Source organism: Amblyraja radiata, chromosome 6 (assembly GCF_010909765.2).
Source record: "Amblyraja radiata isolate CabotCenter1 chromosome 6, sAmbRad1.1.pri, whole genome shotgun sequence".
NCBI lineage: Eukaryota > Metazoa > Chordata > Chondrichthyes > Rajiformes > Rajidae > Amblyraja > Amblyraja radiata.
Genome location: NC_045961.1, coordinates 64,627,810 through 64,654,023, shown reverse-complemented (window position 1 = coordinate 64,654,023; position 26,214 = coordinate 64,627,810). Strand labels below are relative to the sequence as shown.

The following is a 26,214-nucleotide window of genomic DNA, read 5'->3' as shown; positions in this document are numbered from 1 at the left end:
AATTCAATGGTAGAAGTCTTGAAATAAGAGGTGTGCCAATCAGAATCAAAATAAATGTGTTTAAAGGGCAGAAAATACTTTGCATTCTTCACTCAAGAAGGCTGTAGAGACTCAACCACTGACTATATACAAGACAGAATAACAGGCTTTTGGATTTTAATGAAATCAAGGGAGTGGAGATAGATCAAGTAAGTGTTGCTGAGGTAAAACAACAGTAATGATCATTTTGAATGGAGGACCAGTCATAAGGAACTGCAGGGCCTTGTTCTGCTTCTATTTCGTCTGCCATTAAAAAAAAATCTGAATCAGAGGTTATTATTTATCAATCTGATCATTCTGGCATGTGCACACTTCACTGACAATACATCTTTATGACACTCAGCCATTTGCAAAAAAAGAATGGCTTCAGTTATCTTTTTAATTCAGGTGATGAACTGTGGCAAGCTGAGATATTATTTCAAGGAGTTGATATTAATTATACATGTGTGTACAGGTGATTAAAGAGGGGTAACACCTCTGCCACAGCACTTGACAACATACAGTACATTTAGCCGTCTTTATGTTATTCTCATATAAAAAGGTGAAAAACTTCACAGTTAAACACACTTTACCCTAATAAAGAGAAATATCGAGTCTGCATTCCTTTATGACCTTAGTGTATTTATTGTTTGGTAAAGCAGTTGAATTTTACTGCATTATCCGCACTGTTGAAATAGGTTCTCTCAAAAGAAACTAATTTCTAAGGTGTTCTCTACCCTTAAAATAAATTAAAAACCATGTTGTTTTGCACAATAACAATGGAATTTCAAATACAAATTTATAAAAGAAAAAATCCAGTTGTTGGTTCACATTCTTATTTTAACTTTAAAAACGGCGATTTTTCAGTGATATTATGACCAGTGATTCATTGATTGTGATGGAATGAGCTTGATCTATTACTGAAAATGTAATCTGTGTACATTTTCAATAGTGGAAATCAATAATTTTGATCACAGAATAACAACCATCCAAGTTGCCATTTACTTCTGTGAGATTAGAATGGCTGGATCAATGTTATTTGCCTGCTTTTTGTACAAACCTTCCCAGAAACATAAAATGCTTGCCAATCCTAAAATCTACTATATTTCAGCATAATAAATTGTAATAGTAGTTAATATTATTTGATTGGTTAATTGAAAGATACAGTATGGAACAGGCTCTTCCGCCCAGTGAGTCCATGGTAACCATTGATTACCCATTCACGCTAGTTCTATGTTTTCGTGCTTTCGCATCTACTCCCTACACACTAGGGGCAATTTACAGAGATAATTCACTGAAAAACCTGCACATCTGTGAGATGCGGGAGGAAACCAGAGCTCTCGGAGGAAACACACACGGTAACAGGGACAATGTACAAATTCCACACAGACAGCAACTGAGGTCAGGATTGAACCTGGATCTTTGGCATTGTGAGGTAGCAGTCCATTGTGCACAATTTTAAGAGTGAATATTTCAAAAGGTGATTTTAATTGTGCAAACAGCTTCTCAATTTGATTTTTGAATTGCTCCTAGGTTAGTAAACAAAAATTGATTTCTGTCTCCCAAACGTCCTCAAAAGCTGGCATTTTAAAACAAACCTGAATAGAATTGTCTGAAGTATAGCTTTACTGAAAGTATGCCAAGATGAATGTTTAGCAAATGTTCCATCATTTAAATATTGGATGATAGATGAAGCAGGGATTAAATCGACAGGACGAAGCCAACATAAAGAATGGTGTGAAGGATACTATGAGTGTTCTAGATATGTGATTGTTATTTTAGGGTTATTAGTTGGGTATAATCTCCAAAAGTTGTATAATTTTATCAATGTTATTGGTGCATTTTCTGCCACTGACTACTATAATTATGTTGTGAGTTGCTGAGATTAAAAAAACACATTGACTCATACTCAGCCTTACAAAGTTTCTGTGCCCCTGTTTAACAGAAGGGGGATTAAAAATAGAATTGGATTCACTGATCTGTGCAGTGCACTGATCTCCAATTAGGAAAATTACTGAACCAAAGCATTGAAACAGAGAGACGAGCTCAGCAGAGCAAAGAAAGTTGAATCCCAATGATTTTAGCCACAAGCGGAAACATTAGGCATGAAAACACAAAGGAGCTGTTGGTGCTTAGGCAAAAAGCATTTAATCCCAAGGTGGAGTACAAAGAGAAAAAAACAGGCAGTATGCAACACGCTGCCTAAAAAATAATCAGCTCAATTTTTGGATTGTTAAAACATCATTCTGTTCTGGCATACCACTAAATCGCTTCTGTGCAGTGAGTAGCAGCTATCCTTTGAGTTGAGGATGATTATTTCACTAATGTCCTGTATATTCTCAGATGTTTGGGTGTCACACTTAGAATTACGCCCACCACGAGAAAATGTGTGTGCTGGAAGGTTGTACTTTCACATTCCTTCCATCCTTCCCATCTTCCAATGCAGGGCAAAGCTCCTTGAAGTTAGCGTCTGCCTTATGGTGAATGTGGCACTGCTGAAGTTGTTTGATCATTTATTAAACCTTGGTGATATGGAAATAATAGCTGAGGAGTATGGAGGGCTACCACCAATGATGCCTCTAAAATATCTATTTGCAGGGACTACTAATTTGGCAACTTGTTTGACATGGAGGAGTTGGGCTGTAGGGCCTGTTTCTGTGCAGTGTAGTTCTATGATTTTGTGAGAATTAGTTTGTAATTATAGATCACAATACTACTGCGATAACACAATTGACAATTCCATGTTAGGAAGCAATGTGGTCCCCATATTTGCCCTTGAATTTCAAACATGAGAGGTAAGAAAGTGGGAGAAGCGAGGTCAAAGATATTGTTGGTGGAAAAATCACATGAGCAGTGTGATGTTATGCATAGGAGAGAAGGGTGTTGGGAGTGAGGTCCAAGGATGGGAAACTGAAGATCCCAAGGGCAACACCTATGAGTTGATAGTTGTAGATTGCAAATGTGCTTAACTTTAGGATTGACACTCCAAAGAACAAGTCAAGAGTCAAGTGTTTTATTGTCATATGTTCCGGATGAGACAATAAAATTCTTACTTGCTGCAGCACAACAGAATATGTGAATATGTAAACATAGTACATAACGGGGGAAGAGAAAAAAAGTTCAATAAATAACCAATATAGTGCAATAATAATATAGTATTTTGCAGTTCAAAGCTCAGAGCTTATTTGATGTTGTGTTTAATAGCCTGGTGGCTGCAGGGAAGAAGCTGTTCCTGAACCTAGTCATTACAGTTTTCAGGCTGCTGTACCTTCTTCCCGATGGCAATGGTGAAATGTGTGTGTGGCCAGGATGGTGTGGGTCTTTGATAATTTTGGCTGCCTTTTTGAGGCAGCGACTGCACTAGATCCCTTCGACGGTGGGGAGGTCAAAGCCGGTGATGGACTGGGCAGTGGTCACAATATTTTGTAGTCTTTTCCGCTCGTGGATGTTCAAGTTGCTGATCCAGGCCACGATGTAACCGGTCAGTATGTTCTCTACCGTGCACCTGTAGAAGTTTAGGAGAATCCTCTTCGACATGCCGAATCTCCATAATTTTCTCAGGAAGTAGAGTCGCTGATGTGCCTTCTTTATACTTGCATCGATGTGCTGGGTCCAGGAAAGATCTTCGGAAATATGCACACCCAGGAATTTGAAGATTTTGACCCTCTCCACCATCGTCCCATTGATGTGAACAGGATTGTTGGTCCTCATCATCCCATACCAAAGTCTGCAATCAGTTCCTTGGTCTTACTGATGTTGGGAGCCAGGTTGTTGTGCTGACACCATTTGGTCAATCGGTTGATCAAAAGAGAACAAGGAATAGCCCAGAAATTGGATCTAATAATGCTGGGGGGTTTTTTCAATGATAGGTTGAAAAGTAGATTGAACCTGCCATACATCACATTTCTGGGTAGAATTATGCCAGTAAGGTCATTCAACTAGACACTCCCTATCATCTGAAAAATGGCCTTGAACCGAAACGTTACCCATTCCTTTTCTCCAGAGATTAATTATTTTAGATACCAATACAATAATGCAAATAATCCTATGACCTTTTCAATGAGTCCAGATTGACAATTGTCGTAAAGAGAACAATTATTTTCTCAAACTTATTGATGACTCTTAAAATGAATTGAGATACCCGAGGAGAATCTATAAGATATAGTACACATATGGATCTACAACCACATATTTAGGGTATGGATCAGTCTGGGCATGTCATCCTCTGCTCATGGAATTGAAGGAGCAGCTGCTGGAGGCAATGGATGGCATGTACTCAGTGGTTTTGAATTGTGATTGCAGAGGTGGTCGATCAAGACATCTGTACTGATGACAATAAATAAACCATTGAATTGACCCATTCAAACAAGTGTCCAAATGAAGATTTGTAATCATTCCGTAATCACAGGTTTGTACAGATCAGTACAGCACAAGAATAGTCAATTTAACCCATGATGTCTGTGCCAATCTTGATGCCAAATTAAACAAATCCCATATGACTACACATGATCTATATTCCTATATCTACTCAATCTACTCAGGGTCACCACCAGCTCCCAGGAGCCATTAGGCACGGCAGTATATGAAAAGCAACAACTATCCAAATGCATTTCAAATGTTGTTGGCATATCTGTCCAAATGCCTCTTAAATGTTGTTGCTGTATATACTTCCACCACCTCCCATGACAGTAAGTTCCAGACACCTACAAGTCTCTGGGTAAGCTTCACAAATTTCCTTTAAGCTTAACCCTTCTCACTTTAAACCTAGAACTTTAATATTTAACAATTCCCCCTGGCAAAAATTCTGACTTCTATGACTCTCATAATTTGATTAACTTCTATCAGGTCATCCCACAGACTCCGGTGCTCCAGAGCAAACCATAGGAGCTTATTCTCCACATCCATAATGTGACCACCAAAATTGTGCAAAATACTCCATATGAGTTTTATAAAGCTGCAGCATAACTCGCTTATATTTATATTCAATCCCCCAACTGATGAAGGCAAGAATGTTGCATGCTTTTTTTAATCACCTTATCTAATTCTGCTGCTCCTTTCAGGGAGCTATTTCAGGGAGTAGCACACCATAATTCCGTTGTACCTAATGGTCCTGCTATTTACTGAATATTTTTCTCTTAGATTTGATCCGCCAAAGTAAAACACCTCACACTTGTTCAGATTAAAGTTAATTTGCCATTCCTCTCCCCATATTTACAACTGGTCTACATTGTGCTGTAACCTTTAATAACTGTTGAAATATCAAATACTGTATTAATGATAAATTATCAAATAGTCACAGAATCAGTGTCTTACGACATGAAACGGGTCCTTCAAACTAATTTCATTTGCCTATGCCTGGCCCATATCTCTCTAAACGTTTCCTGTCCAAATGACTTTTAATTGGTGTCATTGTACATGCTTCAACTGCTTCATCTGTCAGCACGATCTATGATTTTATATACCTTTATCAGATCACCCCTCAGCCTCCTTCGCTCCATGTTCTACCTACCCAACATAGCTATAGGGAGCTCAGGCCCATCAGTTCTGGCAACATCCTCATAAATCTTCTCTGCACTCTTTCCAGCTTGACAATTTTCCTATTTCAGGGTATCAAAACAGAGCACAAAGTTCCAGTGACCTCACCAACATTCTGTACAACTGAAAACATAATGTCCTAACTTCAATATGCAATTGCCTTACTGATGAAGGCCAGCATGCCAAAGTTTTCTTCACCAACCTGCAATGCCAGAATAATTAAAGATGATCAAGGATGGTTACAGTGGGGACATCAGGTAGTCTTTCCTAGCATTCAAAGGAAAGCAATTGTAGATAAGTTACGCAGCAAACAGACTGGTATTGTAATTGTAAAGACTATTGCAAGGAGTTTTGTGGTTTGGCTGATCATTGATGAAGGGATGGAAGAAATTTGTAAGTAATGCAGAGCCCATATGGCTTTAAACATAGAAACATAGAAAATAATTGCAAGAGGAGGCCATTTGACCCTTCGAGCCTGCACTGCCATACATTGTGATCATGGCTGATCATCGACAATCAGTAACCCGTGCCTGCCTTCTCCCCGTATCCCTTGATTCCGCTATTTAGACACAATAACAACCATGGAAATAACTGACATGACTGTCAATAGGTCCATATTGACATTTATCAAAAGAAGAACAAATGTTTTCTTGCACTTATCAGCAGCACTCAGAATGGATTGAAGTCAAATATTTAGATTTGTATGACAACAGAAGGTACATTTGAAGTTGATTTGGACACTTCCTGGACTAATTCCTGACACCGGTTTACAGTTCACGTTATTGGAGAGCTATATGTAATAAAAAGGCATCAATAGTTATCGATTCGTATCTATCATCCAGTTAGACCTGGTGTCTTCCTTTCCTTTACCTGTGCTTACAATAATCTAGCATTGAGTGTTTGTTAATTGTACAAACATTCAGTTCAGGGATTTCATACATTACAAAAAAGCAAATTTTGTGGTAACATGCCTTTACTTGTGATCTTGTGAGACTACGGTAACTTTGTTGCAACTGTTCACACTACAATACCCTTTTCTTCCTTTTTTCTGACCTATGCCATTAGCCAAGCACTATATACGAAAAACTATCTTGGGTGTTAACCTGTCACTGATCCAATTAGACACCATATGACCAACCAAGTTGCCCTTGCTTGACTGTAGGCGCTGATGGACTCTGCTAATATCTGCTAATGAATCACCTGGTCACTCTTCATTGATTGCGGTGCCTGGCGGCTGTGTGATTTAACTTAAAGGGTAAAACTTTGCTAACTATTAGCAACTATAATTGCAGCTTCCACTTTAATGTAACACTAGATTTGCTGTCCCAACCCACTTTTCTCAACCTGATCAAAGAACATTCTCTCCTTTCCTGTCTGTTATTTATGTCTGCTAAGATAGTTCAATTGTTCAAAAGTTACTTAATTGTCGCATGTATTGAAATGGTTCGCATTCATTGAAATGGTTTGTTTTGCACACAATCCAGTAAAATAATAATACAGTAAGCACAGTCATATATAAGTACAAGAGTGCAATGATTGTAGGGTAAAAAGCATTTCCTCTGAGACAGTACAGAAAAGAGTTGCCATGTTTGCAGCACTACCTTGAACCTTTCAAGTATCAACATTTAAAAATATTGAAACTAATCATAAAATCATCAAGAGAGTCGTCAAGTCAAGAGTGTTTTATTGTCATATTTCCCAGATAGAACAATGACATTCTTACTTGCTGCAGCACAACTGAATATGTAATCATAATAAATAATATAACAAAAGAAAAAAAAGAACAAACAATAATAGTGCAATAATAATAATAATAATAATAATAATAATAATAATAGTCTATAATAGTTCATAGCTTATACGGTTGTAGTGTTTAATAGCCTGATGGCTGTAGGGAAGAAGTTGTTCCTGAACCTGGAAGAGATAGGTGTAGAATTAGGCCATTTGACCCATCAAGTCTACTCCACCATTCAATCTTGGCTGATCTAGCTCTCCCTCCTAACCCCAATCTTAGCCTCTAAGACCCATTGTCCTGGCAGCAGTACTGGATGAGTGATGTAGGAGTTGACCAGGCCTGGCAAATCTCTTGATGCCTTCCTCTGCTGCTCCATGTTGCTGCAGGCCATGCCCAATCTGCTCATTCATCAGACTTCTGTGGTGCCTTCAGCAGTAATTACAAAGGGGGTTAATTTGAAATGGTTTAAACTTCAGGTGGAAAAATACAAATGTAAAGATTTCAATGGTTCTTGCAATGGTTCTTTATTGTCATACATAAGATTTCAATGGTTCTTTACAAGATACATAACTACATTAAGATTAAACATAGACTTAAACAGCCACCACAGTGTGTGTGAGAATCCCCAGGGCACAGAGCATAAGTGGAAACCCACAGCCATCAGTTCAATGTCTGGGCCACAAACATGCTCCTTCACCGTGATGTGACCAGAGTTGTACCGACCGCTGTCACTCTCTCTGCAGTCCCTGTCCGCCCGAACAGTCAGAAAGTTGTCCACACTTGCACTGGACACCGGGATGTCCTCATGGAGCGATGTTCCCACAAACACCGAGATCACTGCACTCACGGCACTCCCTCCGAGTCCTCACCAATGCAGACAGCATGTCCATCTTGTTTTTCCGGCAACCTCACATTCCCCACTGTGATGGAAGCTAAATAACATATACCTTCTTTCCTCCAAGCATCTGTATTCCCTTGAGCTCATTGTATTGATATAAAATGTCATAATTAACCAACGACCCTTTAAAACAGGTTTCAATTGCGGTAGCTGTTTATTTAGCTGCATTTCTGAATTGTTTTTCCATGATTTTTAATAAAACTACCTCCAATTATTAATATTTTCATAGGCTTTGTGTACAGAACCTCGACATTTGGAACCCTATTTATTACTGTATTGTGAACTTCACAGTCTTGTGGATAGTCAAAATCCAAAGGGGCATACTGCCTTTTACAGAGCCTTTGGGTCTTTTACAGCAAACTGGGGTACATAGAATAACATAACCAGTTTCCACTAGTGGAGAGTCTAGGGCCAGAGAGCATAGCATCAGAATAAAAAGATGTATCATTAAAAAGGACATGAAGAAATTCTTTAGTCAGAGGATGGCAAATCTTTGAAATTCATGGCTGTGGAGGCCATGTCATTGGGAATTTTTAAAGCAGAGATTGACAGATCCTAGATTGGCAAGGGTTTTTTTTTAGTTTAGAGATAGAGCAGGCCCACCGAGTCCACAATGACCAGCAATTTGCGCACACTTACACTATCCTATACATACTTGAGACAATTTACAATATTACAGAAGCCAAACAACCTACAAACCTACAAAGGGTGTCAAAGGTTATGGAAAAAAAAGGCTGGAGAATGGGGTTGAGAAGGAAAGCCAGATCAACTGTGAATGAATGGCGTAGTAGACTCAATGTCCAAATGGCATAATTCTGCTCCTATGACTTATGAAGTTATTTAATAATACAGCACAGGAACTGGTATTTAGGTTCACAGTGTCTATTCTGAACATTGTGGCATTAAACCAATCTCCTGCATGAGATTCATATCCCTCCATTCCCTATACATTCATGTGTCCATCTAAAATCCTCTTAAATGACTCTATCATATCTGAATCCACCACTACCACCCCAGCAATGCTTTTCAGGCACCCATCACTATCTGTGTAAGTTTCCCCATGCATCTCCATTGCCCCTCTCACCTTAAAGCTATTTACGTCATTTACTGTTTAGATACTCAGAGCCATTAATGAAGGTGCAGGTAGATATGTTCTTCCAGCATGTGTTAAAATCTCCTTGAAGAAGCTAGTGTTCCAAAGTTACTCTGATTTCATGATGAATGATCCATCAGCTAGCCTTCAGTTTAAGTGCAAGATGACACCTCAATTTACTATTGGCGTTAGTCCAGCAGAGCTATTGTTGTTGATTGTACTTGGAACAGTCTAACTAGAAAGGGGAGATAGAGAGGCAGCAATAGAAACAGGAGCAAACATTACAAGGCAAAAACAAGAGTGACTTTAACTGAGTGAAAGAGGAGAATCACCAGACCAGTGAGCAAGTGCATGAGACATAATTGAAGACACTAAAGTATTATAGGATGATGAGCCCTTTCCTGATGTCGATGCAGAATTGACTACCATTCAAGAACAACAGAATAGCAATGTCAAGAGGTTACAAGTTCTTCACCACCAGGAATGAATACATGGTTAGAGGCAAGTACGTTATTGATCAAACTAACTTAGAAAACTTGTCAAAAGATTATCTGTCATAACTGTATATGTGGGATAAATGTTTACACACATTATCTATGAAGAAGGAAAGCAATGCAATGTAATGTGCAACGGTATGTAATTAAGCCATTTCCTCAGCAGTATCCAGACTGAGAAATAGGATATTTCACAATCAGTGAGCCATGCTTCATTCCTAATGTCCACTCACTCCTAACATGCCTATTCACCTTGCTCACAAAACGTGCTTGATTGCACGAATATGACAGCTTTCTCAAACTCTGCCAGAAAACTCTAATTACCCTAATCTCAAATGTCCACCATAAATGCTGGTCTCCAAACTCTATCCCAAGCACTGAATGCTGAACCTGCACTCTGCTCATATGCTAGACTGAATTCTTCTTTGACCTCCCCCCCCCCCCCCCCCCCCACACCTTCCTAACACAAATACTTGGCTGTAGACAAAAATGCTGGAGAAAGATGCAGAGGGAGTACATGAGGAGGTTTACGGGAACACATACGACAGCAGTTACCTCGACCTGGTGCCGTACCGCAGCCTGCGGCGGCAGTTGGAGCAGGCCTACTAGTCCTGGGTGTGGGCAGGCAGGGACAGCGGCTCCGACGCCTCCACCCATGTGCTGTGCTGGAAGTAGAGGTTGCAATGACATCATCTGACCAGAAGTGGCGCTGTTGCCGGCGGTCAGGCTGTAGAGACGGCATCCGGCCGAAAGGTGGCGCAGTTGACCGCGGTCAGAGCCGGTCGAGCATCGCTGCCAGCCGGCTGCGGTGGCGGAGGACATTTTTGCAGTCGCTGCGGCGGCAATGTGGTAGTAGGCCGTGGCGGCCATTTTGGCTGCCGACCGAGGCGGCCTTTACTGGCGGCCAAACGAGGCAATTCCTGGATGCGTGCAGGGCGGCCGGCATTAACGGGCCTCGCCCCACCACTGCAAGTAAGAACTCCACCCACGGTCGCCGTCGGAGAACGGCTGCACTGCTGCGCCCTCGGCAGTGATTGGAAGCTGCCGAGGAATCCGTCGCAGGACCGCCGACTCACGACTGGCCGAGGCTCCACCATGCTGCTGGGCCGACCACACACCGACCGGACGGGCAGCCAGCAGCTGGGGATTTTCAAAATCCGCGCCGATGAGGAGCAGAAGGATGTCTTCAGGCAGCCGCCCCAGGTAGGCCCTCTCTACATCAGGATGCTAGGCCTTGAGCAGCGGCCGGCAGGGTAATGGGCGTGCCCAAGGCGGCGTCCGGGTGCCTCACAGAGTTGACAGCCGCATCCATAGCTGTAATTACCATAGAGCTGGGCTGTCGGCTGCAGACATCAGGTCACCAAAGTAGAGGTACCAAACGTGGTGAACAAACAGTTGCTTTATTCAGACATTACATAGTTGGTGTACATGCAAGTTTGGTCCTCTAACATACTGAGTCGTGGCTGCTGCTGCTGAGCGAGAGTGTTGACTCGAGCTCAGCTACCTGTCGACTCATGATCTATCTCAAGGTGAGATCTGCTAATGCAGCAGGACACACCCCTTAACCCATGATGTCACATGACAGCCGTTGTAACCACTGATGAGGGTTCGACTGTAAGTGGTCTGACCATCAGCTGACATCTCATTGTGCAATTTAATCAATTTTCTTGAGCCCAAGGACTCAAACAAGCCATATCATCTTATTCTTCACAGACTAGTGAATATAAACCAAGAGATCACTTTAAATTAAATAGGTTTACTGATTAAATGAAGCAGAAACTCTTCTTACACTATAAGCTACATGTTGACAATATATTTTAATTTCTATTTTTCAGTTCAAAGGATATTTTGTTGTACTTGCTGGGTCTAAAGAAAACCGTTTGATCTAATGGCAATATGATTGCTAAAACACATTTGCATGAAGCCACATGTAAAACCATTTCCAACCTGCCAACAACCTTTGGGTTGACCTGTTGCAACCAGAGAGATTGGTTATAATATTTTGCTTGTAATTAATTGACCTTGATATTTTTTTTGCTTAATGTCAAATTACATGGGCTTCCTGAAACAATTCATGGGAGAGGTAGTAAAAATCATCTTCAGAGCTGATGTTATCCCTTGTTTATGTGCAATGATGCTGGTCAAATCCCTGGGCTCTCAAATTTGTGACTTGGATGATAGTCACAGGGTATCATTGTCTGACATTGTCTGGGGGCTCTAAGTCTTTGCCCCTCTTTGGTGTTTTATGTTCTCTTCTTCTACAATAGCATGCTGTTCTTTGAAATTATGGAATTCCAATTGCATTCAGCTTTTTCTCATCACACTTGAAAGGGAAGGTCAGAAGGAAAATTATATCACAGTAACTGCTTTTAAAAGAAATAATTAATGAACGTCCAGGTATCCTTTGCACGATCTAAGACAATTTCCCAGCAGATCTGCCAGTTCAGGTAGAAGGTATTGACTCTCTTTCATGCTCCACGCAAGCTGCAGAATGTTTTCCTTCACTCTCTGGTTATAATACAGATTCCCAGCATCTTATCGTGTCTTATTTTCAATTTATTGGGCAGTCTGCATTAAATTTGACAACAACTTGCTTTTTCTTGGGAACTTGTTATCTTTCACCGAACCAGCTGCATTCAATTTCAAACTCCTAAAGTTGTAGCTTTGCCTTTCTCCTGCATCTGCTTAAAACACAGGGAATTGATTGTTTTCATACAATCTGCCATGGGGAGCCTTATATAACTTTCTCTAGGCAAAGGCTGACTGATACTGTCATTTCTTTTGTTACGAAAACTGTAGTTATAATGTCTGAATATCACCAGTTCTTCAGCTTCTACTCTTCCTTAAGATAGTTACCATTGGATTGGTTAACTTTCTGAAGAATTTGTGTAACTTCCAAATGAAGTTTCTAATAACATTCTAATGACATTAAGCTCCTCAATCTAATGTAGTTCATTTCTTTGTTTCCCTATTGAAAAGGTGTAACGAGTTCCCATGTGCCACACTTGCATATACTCAGAGGCTGAATGTCTAATTCCTTAAATGTGTGCTCTCAGCCATGAGATTCCCTGCCGAGGCTCCATATTATAAATTATTGTTGTTTCCTACATGATGTTAAATACACTGGATGTGTGCATTCTTTATGATAGTTCAAGTTAAGTGCACATTGCTAAAGAATTTGGTGAAAAACAATAAGAACCACTAACCCTTTTGGTTGTTATCATATGCAGTGTGAATTGATTTATGCTGTACCATCTTGCATTGTGATTATTTTGTGAATTATTTTATGTTCAAATAAAATAGATAATAATTTAATTTGCACAAAATTATATGGCATTTTACTGCATTAAAAGAAACACACTATCAATCAATTATGCTTTCTAGAAACTAACTTTTCGTGATCAATGTTAATTGTCATAGAGTCATAGAGTGATACAGTGTGGAGACAGGCCCTTCTGCCCAACTTTCCCACACCAGCCAACATGTCCCGGCTACACTAGTCCCACCTGCCCGCGTTTGGTCCATATTCCTCCAAACGTGTCCTATCCACGTACCTGTCTAGCTGTTGGGATAGTCCCTGCCTCAACTACCTCCTCTGACAGCATGTTCCATACACTCACTACCCTTTCTGTGAAAATGTTACCCCTCAGATTCCTGCTATTGTCCGTTGGATAATGCTAATTTCTATAAAAATGTGGGGATTTAAAATTCAAGATTGTTTCATTCCCAAGACATGCAATTTGCAGAAGTGCTGCGTCTATCGACACTTCAATGTCACTACTTGACAATGCAAATAAGAAATAAGTCTGCTGATAAAATATTCCTTATTCAAGGACATAAGCTCACAACTAACAGTATTAACTAGTACAACAACGTATCAGAAGTCATTCCACTTAGTTCTTAAAATTATGTTCAACCTCATCTATATGACAAGAGGGGAAAAAGGGGAGTAAAAGCTTGAACCTTATCAATAAATCTATCACCTTGAGCTTTCTAACATTGCAATGCTCGGGTGATCCTTACCATTGTTGTTTAGAAATATACCCAATAAACAATTTACCTTTAATATTTCGAGTTTATTGTTGCACATGTCAGTTGTGTATAACTGGAATTTAGATAAGGATTCTACTTCCACCTTTGCTAAGATTAAATACATGCACCTGAATTCCTAACATACATTGTTGTGCTCAGAGCCATTCGCTGGGAGTGTTCATAATGAAAATGGACCCCTTGAGCATGATAATCCCCGAGGTATTGATGTCTAAACAGCAATCAAACCTGTGAAGCAGTACAGAAAGTTGATTCTCCAGCTGTTTAGTGTGATGTCTCACTGCTACTCAATAACATAAAATACAGTTTTTTATGAGACTCACTGGCAGCTCCCGAAAAATTGGATGTCTACACATCAGTTTGCTCTCATAGGTTTTAGAATCTGAAGATATTTCATTGTAAAATAACTAATGACATTCTTTTGGCAACATATTTAGACATATGTCTTGCCAAATTTAAAATTATTTTAATATCTAAATTGTCTGCACTGTTGATGAATAACATGACAAAATGTGTTCATGTGAGGCATAGAGCATGCATATTCAAAGATCCACAATTTTCTTTTTACAACACAGCACAAAAACTCTTCATATGTTGCGTCTCTACTATATGACTTGATTCATCTTTAAAAGTGATTATTTGATGTATATGAACTCCAATTATGATTGTTCCACCCACCTCTGAAATGGTTCCTACCTCCCAATTTCATGAGTTTGATTTGCTTGGTTGGATGAGAACACAAAAGCACTCATCGTGTTTGAAATTATTTAATGGAGATATGTTTGACTTAAAAGCGATTGTTCAATTTTGGAAGCCAAATTTGACCAAACAAGGCTCAAGCATACATTCAATATTTATTCCATTATAACTTCTACAGATGTGTACCCCATGACAGATTGTATTTTGTATACTTTCGGCAGAATTTGATCAAATGATGCTTCAAGCCGAGTTTTGAATAATCCAAGAGTCAAGAATGTTTCTTTGTCATGTGTCCCGAAACAGAACAATGAAATTCTTACTCACAGCAGTACAAAAAACACGTTAACATAGTAGACACAAAATGCTGCAGTAACTCAATGGGTTGCATGGATAGAATGCAGGGTGACTTGGACAGGTTGGGTAGTAGGCAGATACATGGCAGATGCAGTTTAATGTGGATAAATGTGAGGTTATCCACTTTGGTAGCAAAAACAGGAAGGAAGATTATTATCTAAATGTTGTCAAGTTGGGAAAAGGGGAAGTACAACGGGATCTGTGGGTCCTTGTTCATCAGTCAATGAAAGTAAGCATGCAGGTACAGCAGGCAGTGAAGAAAGCGAATGGCATGTTGGCCTTCATAACAAGAGGAGTATAGGAGCAAAGAGGTCCTTCTGCAGTTGTATAGGGGCCTAGTGAGACCACACCTGGAGTATTGTGTGCAGTTTTGGCCTCCAAATTTAAGGAAGGACATTCTTGCTATTGAGGGAGTGCAATGTAGGTTCACAAGGTTACATAGAAACATAGAAACATAGAAATTAGGTGCAGGAGTAGGCCATTCGGCCCTTCGAGCCCGCACCGCCATTCAATATGATCATGGCTCATCATCCAACTCAGTATCCCGTACCTGCCTTCTCTCCATACCCTCTGATCCCCTTAGCCACAAGGGCCACATCGAACTCCCTCTAAAATATAGCCAATGAACTGGCTTCGACTACCCTCTGTGGCAGGGAGTTCCAGAGATTCACCACTCTCTGTGTGAAAAAAGTTCTTCTCATCTCGGTTTTAAAGGATTTCCCCCTTATCCTTAAGCTGTGACCCCTTGTCCTGGACTTTACCAACATCGGGAGCAATCTTCCTGCATCTAGCCTGTCCAACCCCTTAAGAATTTTGTAAGTTTCTATAAGATCCCCTCTCAATCTCCTAAATTCTAGAGAGCATAAACCAAGTCTATCCAGTCTTTCTTCATAAGACAGTCCTGACATCCCAGGAATCAGTCTGGTGAACCTTCTCTGCACTCCCTCTATGGCAATAATATCCTTCCTCAGATTTGGAGACCAAAACTGTACGCAATACTCCAGGTGTGGTCCCACCAAGACCCTGTACAACTGCAGTAGAACCTCTCTGCTCCTATACTCAATTCCTTTTGCTATGAAAGCTAACATACCATTCGCTTTCTTCACTGCCTGCTGCACCTGCATGCCCACTTTCAATGACTGGTGTACCATGACACCCAGGTCTCGCTGCATCTCCCCTTTTCCTAGTCGGCCACCATTTAGATAATAGTCTGCTTTCCTGTTTTTGCCACCAAAATGGATAACCTCACATTTATCCACATTATACTGCATCTGCCAAACATTTGCCCACTCACCCAGCCTATCCAAGTCACCTTGCAGTCTCCTAGCATCCTCCTCACAGCTAACACTGCCCCCCAGCTTAGTGTCATCCGCAAACTTGGAGATATTGCCTTCAATTCCCTCATCCAGATCATTAATATCGTTAATTCCTAGGATGGCGGGACTGTCATGTGCTGAGAGAATGGGGCGGCTGGGAATGTATACTCTGGAATTTAGAAGGATGAGAGGGTATTTTATTGAAACATATAAGATTATTAAGGGTTTGGACACGCTAGAGGCAGGAAACATGTTCCCGATGTTGGGGGAGTCCAGAACTAGGGGCCACAGTTTAAGAATAAGGGGTAAGCCATTTAGAACGGAGATGAGGAAACACTTTTTCACACAGAGAGTTGTGCGTCTGTGGAGGAAAGCCACCTGCTCTTTGGACAATCGTCAGCTGACCAAGGACCAGAATGAGTTCTACTGCAGGTTTGACAAGCAGAAACATAACCCTCGTACCCCCTTGCCCCCTCCCCAACCAACATAGCCAGACCCAAGTCTGCAAAGACTGGACCCTTCTACACCCACTCCTCCCCATTCACCACTTCACACATACTTAAAGCAAGACTTCAGTCTGAAAAGACTGGACCCTTTCCCACCCACCCCTCTCCAATCACCACTTCACACCTAATTACCCATCCCTTCCGTGCTGCATAACATTAGTTCTCCATCATCAACAATAAAAATAGAGGAGGTGGAGAGGCTGTTCAGAAGACAGAAAAGCCGGAAATCTCCAGGACTGGACAATGTTTCCCCCTCTACTCTCAAGCTCTGTGCAGAACAACTGGCACCGTCCTCATAGACATTTTCAACCAGTCCCTGCAAACCTGTACTTTCCCTGCCTGCTTCAAAGTCTCGACTATTATCCCTGTACCCAAAAAGGCAAGGATTAGTGGTCTTAATGACTGCAGGCCTGACGCACTGACCTCTGTAGTCATGAAGACCCTTGACAGGCTTGTGCTGGACAAGCAGAAAAATATCACGAACCGCCTGCTGGACCCTCTGCATTTTGCATATCGGGCCAATAGATCTGTGGATGATGCAGTCAACCTGGGCCTGCAATTCATCCTCCAGCACCTATACTGCCAGGAGACGTATGCAAGGATTTTGTTTGTTGATTTTAGCTCTGCATTCAACACCATTGTGCCAGAGCTACTACACTCTAAACTTTCCGAGTTGACTGTGCCTAAACCCCTCTGTAGGTGGATCACCAGCTTCCTGACAGACAAGAAGCAGCATGTGCGGCTGGGAAATCACATCTTGGACCCACAAACCCTCAACATAGGAGCACCGCAAGGCTGCGTACTCTCCCCTCTCACTGCACCTCCACTGACTCCTCTGTCAAGCTTCTCAAGTTTGCGGATGACACAACCCTGATTGGACTGATCCAGGATGGGGAAGAATCTGCCTACAGACAGGAAGTGACACAGCTGGCGGCCTTGTGCCATCGCAACAACCTCGAGCTCAATGCTCTTAAGACAGTGGAATTGATAGTAGACTTTAGGAGAGCTCCCCCTCCCCTCACCCCACTCACCATCAACAACACCACAGTCAACATCTATGGAGTATTTTAAGTTCCTGGGAACCATCATCAGTAAGGACCTTAAATGGGGGGCCACCATCGACTCCACAGTCAAAAAGGCACAACAGAGGATGTATTTCCTTCGGCAGCTGAGGAAGCACAATCTGCCACAGGCAATGATGGTCCAATTCAATACGGCCATCGTAGAGTCTGTCCTCACCTTCTCCATCATGGTCAGGTTTGGCTCAGCCACCAAGCACGACATTCGGAGGCTTCAGCAAATCGTCCGATCAGCTGAGAAGGTTATTAGCTGCAACCTCCCCTCCATTGATGAAGTACACACTGCAAGGGCCAGGAAGCGAGCGGGTAAGATCATCTCTGACCCCTCTCACTGTGGCCACAAACTCTTTGAATCACTTCCCTCTGGAAGGCGACTCCGGACTGTCAAAGCTGCCACAGCCAGACATAAAAATAGCTTTTTTCCACGAGTAGTAGCTCTCCCCAATAACCAATAATCTGTAGCCTCCTTTCGCTCTGGTATTTTATTTAATCCACATGTTTAATCAATAATGTTTTATTATTAATGTTTAATGTTTTATGTGTCATTCCTAACTGTCACTGTGTATCGTTGTTACTTGCGGGCAGAGCAGCAAGGCAAATTCCTTGTATTTGAATACTTGGCCAATAAACTTATTCATTCATTCATTATTTGAAGGTTGTCATGTTTAATAGCCTGATGATTGTTGGGAAACTGCTCCTGAACCTGGACATTAGTTTTCAGGCTCCTCCACTTTCTTTCCAATGGCAGGAGTGAATTGAGAATGTGGCCAGGGTGATATGGATCTCTGATAATCCTGGCTGTTTTTTTGAGGCAGTGACTCCTGCAGATCCCTTCAATGGTGGGCAGGCCAGCACCCATGAGGAATTGGGTAGTATTCACCACTTTACGCAATCTTCCTCATTCATGGCCTTTTGCGTTGCCGAACTAAGCCGTGATGCAACCAGACATTATTCTCTCAACTGTACACCTACAGAAATTCAAGATAATATTCATTGACATACCAATTTTTTTTCAATTTTCTAAGGAAGTAGATGCGTTGATGAGCTTTCTTTATGATTGCATTAATCAGCTGAGCCCTGGGCAGGTCAGAGCCACACCAAGGAATTTGACATTTTTGACTCTATCCAACTCTCATTGATGAAGACAGATGAAGACAGATTTGTTGTTCTTTAATCTTCATCCTCCAAAGTCAACACTTTGTTTGTTGGTTTTCCTGATGTCGAGAGCAAATTTGTTGTTCTAGCACTATTCAGTCAGTTAATCAATTTCTCACCTAAAGTCTGACACATTATCATCCGTAATTCATCAAACAAAGATGGTGTTGATGGCAAATTTGAAGATGGAGTTGCAAATGTGTCCAGCTACACAGTAATGGGTATAGTGTGAGCAGAAGAGGTGGCTGAGCACACAGCCTTGAAATGCTCCTGTGTTGATAATTATCGAGTAGGAGGTGTGCTGCCAATTTGGACCCAGTTGCAGAGGGATGCACAGACACCCAGTTCCATTAGCTTGGTAACAAGTTTGGAAGGGATGATGTTAAACTGTACATTTTTTTCCCTTACAGCTTCTTTACATATTCTGACTGACCTCTCCGCTGCTCCATTTAATTCCAGATAATATGAAGGTACAAGAACATACTTAATACGATTTAATTTCATAAAAGTTTGGAACATAATAGACTGAACATGTGAACCATTGTCAGAAATGACATTTTCAAGAAAGGCATGAGATGTATACTTGAGCGTCAAATTATCTAAATTATACTTAATAATTTTGCATGACCTTTCTCAGATCCCTTCTCATTGCAGTGGCCTGTTTTCATAATTTGCTATGTTAGGTAGCTCTGCCCAACGTGTTGTATTGTGTACACCATGTGCCATTGGGCCTGTAAAACGTTGTCAGAGCAGTTTGATAGAGGTTTCTGTCAATGGTGCATGATGGAACTTGTAAGTACCCCGACTAACTGTCTGCAGCATTTTTGATTGAAAGTCAGTCTCTTTGCAACCATTACTGTTTCCATCATAGTTATTGCACAATCATGGTTCCTCATTGGTTGAATCAACTTACAAAAATGAAATCCTTTTTTAGTTGTTGTTTCAAATTGCTACCAAAATTGCATTTGTTTCTTATTGTAGCCTTGAGCCTGTAGGCTCAAAATGTGACCTATTTTGGCAACAGAAACAATTGACTGTTCCCAGCTGATTATATTGTGAACACATGATGGCCATTCTATCATTCACAACTGAATGAGTTGGTCTCACCTGCACTCTTTGGTTTGTAATGTATTTTACTGTAAATCTCTGACTGTAGACTCAATTGATGCCAATCATCCATGCAAACAAAAATCTCCAGCAATTGTGGGTGCCACTTCCATCAACATATCAATGAACGTGTATGTTCAAAAGTCAGATTTCTCAGGCTGAACACCTCCATCTATGTACAGTCAGTTCATAAATAAACTCAGCTACAAAGACTTAAAATATCACTAACAAAACAATGCATATGCTAAATTATTTATTATTCATTTTTTGTCTCACCATTTTTTTGGATCCTTGTCCCGTTTATATCTTTCAGCAATTTCTGCAGCCTCAAATCAAAATAAGCTTTCACTGATGGCACATGAAGATTGCAGCACTTTTTAAAGCATTTTCATCTATTGCGCATTTTTGAATCCTCATAAACCTGTTCAAGTTCTAGGATGCTGATCAGTATAAAGATCCTATGCATTTGTTTAATGTGCATGTTGAACAGTACTTGTATTTGGTCACACATGCTGAGTCTCCAAATATAGCCATTCCGGGCAGCTGTGTTTTAGTTATAGGTTTAGTTTTATTGTTGTCTAGTGTACCTAGGCACATTGAAAAGCTTTGTTTTTTGCATGCTATCCAATCAAATCCAGTAACACTATACATAAATACAATCAAGCCAAATTTAAATACAACAGATAAATCAAAGGGAAAGATACAGAATGCAGAATATCTTTCTCAGCATACTAGCGAGGATTTTATTTCGGTGGCGCAGTGGTAGAGTTGCTGCCTTACAGTTCTCACAGCACCTGAGACCCGGGTTTGATCCCGACTACGTCTGTCTGTACGGAGTTTGTACTTTCTCCCCATGACCCTGTGGGTTTTCTCAGAGATCTTGGGTTTTCTCCCACACTCCAAAGACGTACAGGTTGGTAGGTTAATTGACTTTGTTTAAATGTAAATTGTCCCTAGCGTGTAGGATGGTGTTAATGTGCGGGGATCGCTGGTCGGTGCAGACTCGGTGGATCGAAGAGCATGTTTCTGCGCTGTATCTCTAAACTAAACTAAAAAAATTAATAAAAGAAGATATGGTGCTAGATTCCCAGATGGAAAAGAGATTTAAAAGAATTGGGCATTTGTATCAGATGATAGTAAATCCTCCTCTGAGACCAGCATGCAAAGAGTTGTCTCGCTCTCGTGCTATTGTTGTCACTAATGTTCAAAATTATATGGCTAGACTTGATGCATGTAAAAGATGATAGTCTAAAAGATGATTCATCACCAAAACAAGCAGGCAGAAGATTCCAACCTCACCTAAAATTAATTGAATTAAATGAATTGAAATGAATTGAATTGAATTGAATTTCCTTTATTGTCATTCAAACCTAAGTTTGAACGAAATTTCGTTCCATGCAGTCATGACAGAAAAAAGCAACAAAACACACAATGAACACAATTTAACACAAACATCCATCACAGTGAATCTCGAGGCACCTCCTCACTGTGATGGAAGGCAAAAAGTCTTATCTCTTCGTTGCTTGTTCTCCCGCTGTGTCGAGGCGATCGAGGCTCTCGGTGTTGAAGTCCCCACCGGGTGATGGTAAATCCCGCGGCTGATTTTTAAGCTCCGTGAACGGGCCGATTCAAACTCCGCGATTCTGGGCGGACGCAGCTGCCACCCTCCAGTCCAGCGGACAAGCTGCTGTTTCGGGAGCTCCCGAGAATCGGTCACCAACCAGGGATCTGCGAGCTCCCGATGTAACCGTCCACAGGGCTCGTGGCCGAAGCCTCCGAAGCTCCGAAGTCGGGCCGCAGCCACAGCGCCACCACAGCCTCCGAAGTCAGCCAGCTCCGTGATGGTGAGTCCGCAGGCTCTGCCACCGGAGCCTCCAAGGTAGATTCCAGTTGGAGGTGCCAGCTCCACGATATTAGGCCTGAGCGCAGACAGAGATGGAGATAAGACAAGGAAAAAGTTGCATCCCGTTGAAGGAAGATATTTTTTTTTAAAGTTTTCCCCAGCCCCCACATATACACAACTAAAATTAGACTAAAACATACATCTAACAAAAAAAGAATTATCACTGTCACATCTCTGTATATGATTTTCTATTGCCTTACCATTGGTCCTTTAACAGTTTTCTCCTCCTGTTACTGTCTGAGGCATAGTTTCAGGTGTCTCTCCAACTGCTGCTATTATCATTCCTGTAATTAGCAAACCCATTACTCTGTCCGCAATCTAAGAGAACCAGGGTACTAAATGAGATTCAAGTATCCTCAGTAAACCATATTGTGACTGAACCCTTTCTCACTTGAGTGCTGACTGTTTATTTGTGTATTTCTATGAATTCAAATCAACTTCCTTAATTATCATTATGTTCTGAAGATTTGTTTATATTGGTGAATTTAAGGAAGGCTGGTAAAATTCATGCTTGCAAAATCATGTTGAATTGTTGGTCAACTGCGTAATTCTGTAGATTAATTGCCTTCCCAAAGTGGGAAACAAGCAAATAAATAATGCACGGGGAAAGCCTCAGATTTGAAGTACCTTTACGTTTTTTTCCCAGATACAACACACTTTCTTTACCCAAACCCACACACTTCCAATTTAATGTTTGCATCTTTTTACTTAGAGTAGAAATTGAGATGTACAATACCCCACAAATGTGGTAATGGAGGAATAAAATAAGCCTAAAAGTGTCCCTTGTCTCGATTGGATGAGAATTGTGCCTTCGTGAACACGTAGGACAGGATTCAATCATATCTGTAACATTCTATAGTTAAAAGCCTGCTGATGTTTATAGTCTCTATAGTGTCACATGCCTAGAATAATCACCTGGACAAAGTCTCAGAATGGCCCTAGACAATGTAAATGACTGTAAGGTAAGAACCAATACTTTTGGACAGGGAGGAATTTTCCTAAAGTAGTTCAGTTACAAAGTTTTAGGTGCAAGTAAGAATCAGGAAACAAATATGAGTTTGCTTGAGATTTTAGATTTTCTTAAATATAGAATGATGTTGGTAAAAATGTTTTACTTGACTTTACAAAATGATTTTGTTGAGCACGTGGAATACTCAATGAATTGGCAAATGTTTGCCAATTGATAAAACTTGAGTATTCACAGAAAGAACGATTGAAAATTCCACAGCTATAATAAAGTGTAAAATAAATCCAATTTACTCCCACTGAGTTCAAGGCCCCTTGTTATTATCTTTAGTTTGAAAGTCCATGTAAAAACTCCGATTTGCAATTTCCTTGCTGCACAATAGTGACAGCAATTTCAAAAAGTACTTTAGTGACTATGAAGTGTTTTGGACTAGTTTGTAAAAGGTTGCATTTTAAATCTAAGTTGCCTTTTCAATGGTCAATTTTTGTTAGAAATTCGAATAAAGTAGTTGTACCGTCATGTCTGTGTGAAGTTGGGAATAAAAAGGGAGCCAAGTTAATGAAAGAACATAGAAGAACATCAGTATGAGTTACCCTGTGTGTATCAATATATTTCCAATAAAACACACAGACTTTGGCTGCTATGATTCTCAATAATAAAAAAAAATCAGTGCATTCTCATATTGACTATTAATTCCTCAATAATTTAAGATTATTTTACCAGTTTCATCTATGTGGAATGAGGATCTGTTTATAAATATTTATCTTTCAATCCATGTTCAGTATGAATCCTTGTTTAGAATATGGGATTACAGAGGCAATAAATTGGCAAATAAAGGCTCTTTGACAATTGACAGTCTTGGATGGAGCTGTTCCAAAACCATGCTGTGATGCATCCCAGCAACATGCTTTCTATGATGCTTCCCATGATACATCCCAATAAAATATTTTCTTGGCTGCATAGTTGTGGGTGTATAAGGAGTAAAGAAGGGGGCTGAGAATGCCTTGTGGAACACCAGTATTGAGGGTCTGTCAAAGTTGGTGAGAGTTGTTGGGGACAGGTCAAATTTCTGAAGCCTTTGAAGGAAGTAGAAGCATTTGTGTACCTTCTTGGCCATTGCTTCGATATGGCTGGTCCTGGACAGGTTGCTGGTGATGTTTGCTCCAAGGAACGTGAAACGTTCAACCATCTCTACATTGGCACAGTCAATGTATGTGTACCACTTCATTTCCAGAAGTCGATCATTATCTCCTTTGTCGTGCTGACATAGAGAGAAAGATTGCTGTCTTGACTCCAGGTTACAAAGTTCTGAATCTTCTTCCGGTACTCCGTCTCTTCATTATTTGACATCCAGCTCACTAAGGTGGTACGTGTGCTTATTTGTAATTGAGTTGGATTTGTAGTTGGCTGCATAGTTGTGGGTGTATAAGAAGTAAATAGGGGGAGGGGTGAGAAAACATCGTTGAGGAGCACCAGTATTGAGGATTATTGAGAATGATGATTTGTCCCCATTTCTCACTGATTGTAGTCTATTCATCAGGAAGCCGAGAATCGAGTTGCAGAAATGAGTACTGACTACAAGTTCCATGAATTTGGAGATGAGCTTGGATGGGATAATGGTATTGAAAGCAGATCTGTAGTCTATTAATAGTCTGATGTAGGTGGCTCCTTATCCAGGTGTTCCAGGGATGTGTGTAGGGCCAGAGAGGTGGCCTCAGCTGCTGTGGCGGTAGGCAAAATGCAATGAGTCAAGATTGTTTGGTAGACTGGACTTATTGCCTTCCATAACCAGCATATCAAAGCACTTCATGATGGTGGAAGCCAAGGCCACTCAATGGTAGTCAGTAAGGCATGAGATCTTACTTTTCTTCGACAAGGGATGATACTGATCTTCTTGAAGTAGGTGCATAACGGAGTAGGGAGAGATTAAAGATGTCTGTGGAAACCTTTGGTTGGTCCATGTAGTTCCTAAGGACGCGGGCAGGGACACTGGACAAGTTGACTTCTGTGGGTTCATTCTCAGGAAGGCCAATCTAATTTCTGCAACAGTGGCGCTAGGAAGAGGCACACTTGAGTCTGGGACGGATGTCATCACCCCCTTGACCTTCCGCTCAAAGCGAGCATGGAATGCATTAAGTTCATCAGGTATGTCTGCAATATCACCAGCGATGTTGGCTGGCCGCTTTGCAGCCAGTTATAGTATTCAGACCATGTCGCAGTCTGCAGGTGTCCTAAAAACTCATATGTCAAGCTGTTATTCATTGATTACAGCTCGACATTTAATACAATCATCCCCTCCAAGCTGGTTACCAAGCTCTCCAATCTGGGTTTCTGCGCATCCCTCTGCAATTGAATCCTCGACTTCCTCATCCACAGACCACAGACTGTTCGTATTGGTGGAAATGTATCAGCCTCGATAACAATCAGCACGGGAGCACCTCACGGCTGCGTGCTCAGCCCCCTGCTGTACTCACTCTATACTCATGACTGCATAGCCAGTCATAGTGCGAACTCCATCATCAAGTTCGCTGATGACACCACCGTTGTGGGACATATCACTGATGGGAACGAGTCAGAGTATAGAAGAGAGATCGACTGACTGACCAAATGGTGCCAGCACAATAACCTGGCCCTCAACACTTACAAAACCAAGGAACAGATTGTGAACTTTGCAAGCGGTAGGATGGGGAACCACAGTCCGTTTATATCAATGGTGGAGATGGTGGAGGGGGTCAAGAGCTTCAAATTCCTGGGCGTGCATATTTCTGAAGATATCTCCTGGTCCGAGAACACTGATGCAATTATAAAGAAAGCACATCAGCGCCTCTACTTCCTGAGAAGATTACGGAGAGTCGGTGTGTCAAGGAGGACTCTCTCTAACTTCTACAGGTGCACAATAGAGAGCATGCTGACCGGTTGCATCGTGGCTTGGTTTGGCGCCCAGGAGTGGAAAAGCGCCCAGGAGTGGAAAAGACTACAAAAAGTAGTAAACACTGCCCAGTCCATAATCGGCTCTGACCTCACTACCATCGAGGGGATCTATCGCCGTCGCTGCCTCAAAAAGGCTGGCAGCATCATCAAGGACCCACACCATCCTGGCCACACACTCATCTCCCTGCTACCTTCAGGTAGAAGGTACATGAGCCTGAGGACTGCAACATCCAGGTTCAGGAATAGTTACTTCCCCACAGCTATCAGGCTATTAAACTCAACTGAAACAAAACTCTGAACATTAATAGACCATTATGTTTATTTGCACCTTATCTGTTTATTTATTCATATGTGTATATATTTATATAATGGTA

The 26,214-nt window shown here is 41.1% G+C and overlaps 1 long non-coding RNA gene across 1 annotated transcript; it reads right to left on the bottom strand.

The window, feature by feature from the left end:
• Positions 1–8,125: 8,125 nt before the first annotated feature.
• LOC116974007 lies at positions 8,126–20,896 on the bottom strand. The gene is made up of 3 exons (XR_004412248.1): positions 20,884–20,896; positions 17,530–17,533; positions 8,126–8,243 (listed from the first exon to the last, which is right to left on the bottom strand). It is a non-coding gene; the product is annotated as an uncharacterized LOC116974007 (long non-coding RNA).
• Between the last annotated feature and the right edge of the window lie 5,318 nt (positions 20,897–26,214).